The following is an 8,570-nucleotide window of genomic DNA, read 5'->3' on the forward strand; positions in this document are numbered from 1 at the left end:
GTCTATAAGGAAGGGTTACATAAAGGGGCGATTGCATGTCGGAGCGAAGCTTTGAAGGATCTGCAGAACAGAGGGAGGCGTCAAGAGGGAAAGGATTCCTTTTTAGGAACAGAAGTAGTAAAGTAAAAAAGGGAACTACGCGGGTCTTGTCACACTTCAAGAAGTGACATTAGTATAGGACGCGGACACAGGCAAAAAGGAGACAATGCTTTCATGGAATGGGTTCAGTGATGGATCGGTTTAATGTCGTTACGGTGCCCCTTACAGAGGACTTTGTAACGTGGAGTTTAATCAAATGTGACCTTGGTCCAACTCGCTGGGGGCGCGGTTCGAACTACCGTCACCTCGACCTCCGCTGCAAGTAGCGACGCTCTAACCCGCTCGGCCATGGAATCGAATTAAAGTGAATACATTATAGGGTTTCAAATATAGAGAGTGATTTTACAAAACCTAGAATAGCATGGAGATTTTTTTCTTTCTTTTTTAAAGGAAAGGAAAGATACGTTGTTTGGTTTCTTCCGCTTTGATCTATTCATGTGAGAAGTTAATGGTCCTATTACGATTCTAGAAACTTTAAATTGGGAGAGGAAAGTACCATTACGATGTTACATTATGCGGCTGTGACGGATGAGGACATAATGTTTTCAAGTTCAAATATCTCCATCCATAAACTCACCTGGCGATTGGCGCCAGAGGTTTTTATGACGATCTCCTTCTCCCCCCTCCCTGGCTAAGATATCATAACTTTTGGAGTCAAATGAACTCAGAAGGGAGACTTGGCTACAGAGCTGCTGGGCGCGTTACCGCCGGGCAGGTAATGCGTTACCGAAAAAAACTGAGGGTACATTTCCATCAATGCGTTACAGATTTTAATTTCCTTAGAGCGTTCCGCGTTACTACGTATATATGTATACATGTATAGGACAATTAAAATCGGTAACGCATTGACGGAAATACACCTCCAGTTTTTTCCAGTAACGCACTACCTGTCCGTCGGTAACGCACTACCCTCCAGCGGTAACGCGCCCAGCTCTATTTTGTTAGAGCCATCAGCAAGTCATAACAGCAGTATCGGACAGTGTAACGCAGATGTAGGTCGCAAGGTCTTCAGGTATTTTCTCTAAAAAAGTTCTCATTGTCTCTCTTCAGGTGTAACAATCACATCGCTAGGCACTAAAGTGGGCCCTACACCATCAATAATATTGCGCAATATTCCGTATTGTACAATAATATTGACCACCTTGCCGACACCATCCAGAGATCACAATCTCCTGCCCCAACCATCACGAACCATCCCTGCACCATCAGTAATATTGTGCAATACGGAATATTGCGCAATAGTATTGATCGTCTAGAGTCCGCTTAAGACAGCAGACGTAATGAAAGAAATAGGAATGCGTAGACAGAGAGTATTTAAAAAAAAAAAATGTCTTACGGTATATGTGAATCTGCTCACAATGGAGAACCTCATCTAGGACGAGACAAAAGACTTAAACAACACAAAATGAATAAATAGATAAACAAATATATAGGCCAAAGACATTATCATTAGCAGACGACAAACTGTTATTTCAAGAACTGTCTAGTTTCTGCAACCGGGATTTATTGATAATGGGTGATTTCAATTTCACTGACATTGATTGGATGACCCTTGAACATGGCCATATAGGTAGTCGCTTGATTGATTTTCTTGGTGACAGTTACTTAATTCAGCATGTAAAAGAGCCCACAAGATATGGAAACTTACTCGATCTTTTGATCACTAGCCGCGAAAGCATGGTAACTGATGTAGAAGTCGGCGAATCTGTTGAAAATAGCGATCACAACTTAGTCAGATTCAAACTTCTAAACAATTTTAGAATAGATACTTGTGCTTCTAAAATACCCGATTTCAGTAAAGCTCAGTTCATAGGACTACGTCAGGAGCTTCAGCTTACAGATTGGGAGGCAAAATTAAACGAAAGGCCTGTAGATCAGATGTGGGAAATATTTCACTCAGATGAATCAAACTTACATTCCTTTTAAGGACAGACGTCCCCCAAATCAGGCTCGCCCAAAGTGGCACGACAAAGAAACTGAAAAAAAGTATTGCTTAAAAGAGACAGGCTTATAAGAAATATAAGTGCTTGGGTGCATCTAATGACTATGAAAGCTATGTATCAATACAGAGAGATTTAAAAAAGACAATAAGAAAAAGAAAACGACAATACGAAATGAACATCGCTGAGAAATCCAAAGAGAATCCCAAAGAATTCTATAGTTACATTAGAGATAAAAAGGTTGTTAGGAATCACATTGGTCCACTATTATCTGCTGACGGTCAACTTGAATATTCAAATGAAGGAATGTGTAATATCTTAAACAATTATTTTAGCTCGGTATTCGTAAACGAAACACCTGAAGTGAATTCCAAACTGAAACCTGTGAAAAGTCTGGGGTAAACTTACTACGGTAAATATAACAAAAGAAAAAATTAAAAGGTGTATAGATAAACTCAAAGTTAATAAAACACCAGGGCCTGACGGTTGGCATCCAAGAATCTTAAAGGAAATGAAAAATGAGATTGTTGTTCCATTAGAAATTATTTTCAAGAAATCCATCATATCTGGAGATGTCACAAGAGAATGGAAGCTAGCTAACGTTACTCCCATATTCAAAAAAGGTGACAAAAAGAAACCAAATAACTATAGGCCTATAAGTTTGACTTCAATCGTAGGAAAAATAATGGAAACTATCATCAGAGATGCTATCGAATATCATTTAGAAAGTAACCGTTTGATAAATGATAGCCAGCATGGTTTCAGACGGAAACGTTCTTGCGTGACTAACTTACTCAAATTCTACAACACAGTTATCTCGAATTATGACAAAAGAAACAATATAGATTTAATATATCTAGACTTTGCAAAAGCTTTTGATACTGTCCCACACGAAAGACTACTTACTAAATTAGCTTTGCATGGAATAAGTGGTAGCCTGTTAGGTTGGACTAGTAATTGGTTGAATGGTCGAAAACAGAGAGTTGTTTTAAATGGAAAAACTTCTAGATGGAAAAGTGTTGCAAGTGGAGTTCCTCAGGGTTCCGTTCTTGGGCCACTTCTATTCATAGTATATATAAATGATATTGACCATAGACTAAAATCTACTGTTTCCAAATTTGTTGATGATACAAAACTGTGCGGAGTGGCAAATGATCACTCAAACCAATTAGATATCCAAGAAGATTTAGATAAATTACAGCAATGGTCTGAAAAGTGGCTAATGAAATTTAACACAAGTAAATGCAAGGTAATGCACATAGGTAAAAATAACAGTAAGTACGATTACAAGTTATTTGGAAATTCGTTAATAAAAGTGGATAGTGAAAAAGATCTCAGCGTAATTATCAGTAACGACCTCAAATCATCCAAGCAGTTTATTTCAGCCTCTGAGAAAGCAAATAAGATTCTAGGACTGATTGCGCTATCTTTTGATTTCAAAAGTCCATCACTCATTAACAAGCTATATAAATCGTTAGTTCGTCCGCATTTGGAGTATGCTGTTTCCGTGTGGTCACCGAATCTCATTAAAGACATTGACAGACTGGAAAGAGTACAACGGCGAGCCACAAAACTGATTCCAAATATCAAAAATAATTCATACGAAAATCGACTAAAGCACATGAATCAGTTTTCCCTAAAAAAGCGTAGACTCAGAGGTGACTTGATACAGGTCTTTAAGATTTTAAAGGGAATTGACAACATCAAAAGTGACAAAATGTTCACACTGAATGAGAATCAGACAAGAAACAATGGTCTCAGACTGTCAGGAAAAAGATTTAATTTGGAAGCAGGTAGAAACAACTTTGCCAACTGTGTAGTCAATGAATGGAATAAACTTCCTGCAGAGGCAGTGCAATGTAGTTCAGTTCGAAGCTTTAAGAATCATTTAGATAAATACCTAAGTAAGATGCTGTAATGATTATGATTTATCTTATATTATTTGTTTTTGTTTTGTTATCATTTGTCTGTCTGATTTTCATTTATTAGTTATATATCAATTTATTATTATTTACTATTTACCTGTTTGTTTATTATTTTAACTATACCTATGCATTCATTTATGTATTTCATTTGTTATTTACATTATTATAGTTTTTATTTATTATTTTATTATTAATATGATTTTTTTTTCATCCGACCTAGATATGGATCAAAAGGTCTCCTGTCGGCATGCTCCGCCTTTGTAATCCTTTGTAATAAAACATAAATAGAATAAAACAAATAAATGGATAAACCAATAAGATAAGATAAAGAAACATAAAGAAGATCAAGTTCACTCTCAGTGCACTTGGTTAAACACAGCCATCCACACAAATGGGAGAGAGATAAACACAGTCATCTACATAAACGGGAGAGAGATAAACACAGCCATCTACATAAACGGGAGAGAGATAAACACAGCCATCTACATAAACGGGAGAGAGATAAACACAGCCATTTACATAAATGGAAGAGAAATAGACAGCCATCTACATAAACGGGAGAGAGATAAACATAGTCATCTACATAAATGGGAGAGAGATAAACACAGCCATCTACATAAATGTTAGAGATAAACACAGCCATCTACATAAATGGGAGAGAGATAAACACAGCCATCTACATAAACGGGAGAGAGATAAACATAGTCATCTACATAAATGTTAGAGATAAACCCAGCCATCTGCATAAATGGGAGAGAGATAAACACAGACATCTACATAAACGGGAGAGAAATGAACAAAGCAATCTACATAAATGTTAGAGATAAACACAGCCATCTACATAAATGTTAGAGATAAATACTGTACAGCCATCTACATAAATGGGAGAGAGATAAACACAGACATCTACATAAATGTTAGAGATAAACCCAGCCATCTACATAAATGGGAGAGAGATAAACACAGACATCTACATAAACGGGAGAAATAAACAAAGGAATCTACATAAATGTTAGAGATAAACACAGACATCTACATAAATGGGAGAGAGATAAACACAGCCATCTACATAAATGTTAGAGATAAACACAGCCATCTACACAAATGTTAGAGATAAACCCAGCCATCTACATAAATGGGAGAGAGATAAACACGGCCATCTACATAAACGGGAGAGAAATAAGCACAGCCATCTACGGAAACGAGAAGAAGCCTATACATTGCATCAAGGTATATATAGATAAAAGAGGAAGGTTGCTGAGTCGACATCCACATGCGTCAATGAAGAAGAAGAAGCAGACAATCCTCAGGAGTGTATATGGTGGCACACTGAGGTAATACTCGTTGGTTCCCGTCGACAAAAAGCCCGGGAGGTACTTAAAGTGAGCGTCGTCGTCGTCATCATCATCATCTTTCTAGAAAAAGGTGTCCGGTCGAAACGTTAGATCTTTGAGTCCAGTTCTTTTCTGGGTTCATTCTTGACATGCGAATTCTGTCAAAATGGAATGCCCTCACGCACGCGTACGCACACACACAGCCCACATATATGTAATATATGTATACATATATATATGTGTGTGTGTGTGTGTGTGCGCGTGTTAACTGAAAGGTTTCAAGAGGACTCCCTGTTGCTCTCATTGTGTTATTTCTCCGTTTGTAAAATTCTAGAATTCCTTCTTCATTACCAATACTGTCAAGGCCTGGTGCCAATAGAAAATATTGTATATTCTACTACATTTCTCATGAATTACATTAACTTGTAAAAACTACTAAATTGTTCCTTTTATCAGCTTCATCCTTATGTAACACCCTCTTCTGATGGTATATTACTTATACTAAGTTTATTTCGAAAACAACTTACGGTGGTATTCTTATTAAAAAAAATCTTCCCTCGTATAAATCTTATATAGTATATCCTTGGAAGGGAAAGGTTTTTTCTTAAGAATACCACCGTGAGAATCTTACGGTGTTATTCATAAAAAAGAAATTCCTTACATATATCTTTCTTTATATAAATCCTTGGAAGGGAAAGAATTTTTTTTAAGAATACCACCGATAATCATTTTCACTGTCTTTGCCGAAGCCTTCGCCTCCATGACATTCTTGGACAAGTTTCGATTTACGTAAGAGTCTTCTCACCAGGGCTGCGGAGTCGGAGTCGGAGTCGGAGGTTTTAGCTGGAGTCGGAGTCGGATTTCTATGAGTACTAGGAGTCGGAGTCGGAGTCGGATTTTTTTATCCGACTCCGACTCCTTAACCCATTCAACTCCGATGACAAGATGTCTTGTCATTTGGTCAAATAAAACAAAAAATCATAAAACACCAAAATGTTTGATCAAACACCAGAAAAATATGACGTCAATCCTCGCTTCGCTGCGAGCGAAGCGAGGATTGACGTCATATTTTTCTGGTGTTTGATCAAACATTTTGGTGTTTTATGATTTTTTGTTTTATTTGACCAAATGACAAGACATCTTGTCATCGGAGTTGAATGGGTTAAGTCCAAAAAAAATATTTTTTTAACATGGTTTCCCTGTTTGGTTTTACCAGCTGGACAATTTAGCAGTTTTTGTATGGTTTTGCTTTTATTTTTGGAGGCAATAGTGAGTGTGTGCAGTGTATATGTACACTAAGTGGTCTCTCCAGATGGAAACAATAAACGATCCCTCAATAATAAAAAAAAAAGAAAAAAAGAAATACACAATACTGACAAGCTATCGTTGTCAGTCTGGGTAAAAGTGTTTGTGGTCATGTATTTGTAGTTGTTTCCTGTAAGGAGAGTGAAACTATATATATATATATATATATATATATATATATATATATATATATATATATATATATATATATATATATGATATTTTGTACTATACTGCAATGCTTTTTACCTCAACATAAATAAACATCAATTCGTACTGCCACCATGTGACGGTATTGTGTGCTACTAGTACTAACTAATGTAAACAAACAGCTGCAGATTCTGCCTGAAGCAGTGTCTCCCAGTGAATTTTCTTTTCCTTCATTTTCGGTAGTTTTATCACATTTTCCTTTAATAGAAATATGCTAGATTATGATAAAGCTACTTCAGAATATGAAAATCATACATTTATCAAAGAAATTCAGTGGTTTGAAATATACGAAATAGAAAGAGGCTACTGATCATGGTTAGTGAATACAATAGGCCTACAAGTGAAGCAATGAAAAATAGAAATCAGAGTAAAGAAAATCACGAACCATTTTAATCTAATTCAAAACTGATTATGCTATAAAGACAATTGCAAATTAGGCCTAAGTGTACCAGATATTTATGCTTTAACCCATAACCATAATTCTATCTATATACAAAAGGCTTTTTCCCCCTTATCAGGGAGGTAGCCAAGTCAAAAGGAATAAACCCACTCCCACCCATCATCCCTTCCACCCTCACATCTTAGCTCCTCGTGGACGACGGGTCATCCCTGCATCCCGCCCACCACCCTGGGTCAGAAGCAATGCAGGACACAACACATCCACAGCAAGGCCGCTTCACTAAATTGGCGACCCCCCTCTCTCCGTCCCTCACATAGAAAACGGAGGACGGGGAGAAGTCCCTTCGGGCTGCGTAAAAGTATCATTCACACTTTCCCACTCCCCAAACCCTCCCATCCTCCCATCCCATCCCTTTCTTTTCATCACAGTATCATCTATACACAGCCCTTCTCCACTCATCCTTATCTTCTGCCACCTCCCTTCCCTGCTCCACAGACATTCCCCTCTTGCTCAACGCTCCTGTCACCCCATCCATCCATCTCATCCTCGGTCGTCCTCTCAAATTCACTCCCTCCATCTCTGCCTTCCATACCCCTTTCACCAGTCTTCTTTCATCCATTCTTTCCGTGTGTCCAAACCATCCTAATAGTCTTTCATCAGCCCTCTCAGCCAACTCCTTTTCCACCCCAGCTCTCCTTCTCACTTCCTCGTTTCAAAGGATTACAAAGGATTACAAAGGAGGGGCATGCCGACAGGAGACCTTTAGGTCCATAACTAGGTCGGATGCAGAAAAATACATATAATAATGATAAATAGATAAAGAATTATAATACAAATAATAATGATAAATAAATAACAAATTATAATACAAATAATAATGATAAATAAATAACAAATTATAATACAAATAATAATGATAAATAAAATAGATAAATACATAGGTCTAGTTAAATAATAAACAAACAGGTAAATAGTGAATAATAGTAATTTGACAGATGAACAATAATAAATTAAAATCAAGCAAATAATAAACGAACAGACAAAGGATAACAAAAAAATGATGTTTCTCACTCTATCCAGCCTTGTAACCCTCACCATACTTCTCAGACATTTCATCTCAAACACATTTAAACTCTTCCTCTCTGCCTCTCTCAAATTCCATGTCTCTGCCCCACACAGCACTGTCGGCACAATCACCCCTTCATACAATCTCCTCTTTGCATTAATTCCCAAATGCCTATTTCTCATTACTTTTTTAAATCCCCCAAGACATTTGTTTGCTTCTCTCAATCTACAGCTTACCTCTACCTCTACTCCTCCCTCTGCAGCCACATATGCCCCCAAGTACCTAAAACTA

The sequence above is a fragment of the Oratosquilla oratoria genome, unplaced genomic scaffold, assembly GCF_046742065.1.
Source record: "Oratosquilla oratoria isolate Oo_2021 unplaced genomic scaffold, ASM4674206v1 SCAFFOLD45, whole genome shotgun sequence".
In the NCBI taxonomy this organism is placed as follows: Eukaryota; Metazoa; Arthropoda; class Malacostraca; order Stomatopoda; family Squillidae; genus Oratosquilla; species Oratosquilla oratoria.